This window comes from Pholcus phalangioides, unplaced genomic scaffold, assembly GCF_987345545.1.
Source record: "Pholcus phalangioides strain wild (caught in Gottingen) unplaced genomic scaffold, Ppha-v1.0 ptg000006l_1, whole genome shotgun sequence".
Lineage (NCBI taxonomy): Eukaryota > Metazoa > Arthropoda > Arachnida > Araneae > Pholcidae > Pholcus > Pholcus phalangioides.
In genome coordinates, this window is record NW_028301599.1 from 1655059 (window position 1) to 1655282 (window position 224).

Here is a 224-nt window from a genome sequence, read left to right on the forward strand (position 1 = left end):
CTCCCTCTCTCATCACTTTTATATTAACTTATGAACTTACAGGGTGGTCATAAAATAACTTTGCCGTTACACGAGCCCCTAGCGACCGCGAAAATCCACGACTTCGAACGAAATTTGAGCTATAGGAGTTTCAGAGTATGTGCTCGAGAATGTGATAAAAAAAGATACCCTAGCTTTATTTTGCGAATACGGCTACGACAAAATAAATTCAAAAAATTCGAATG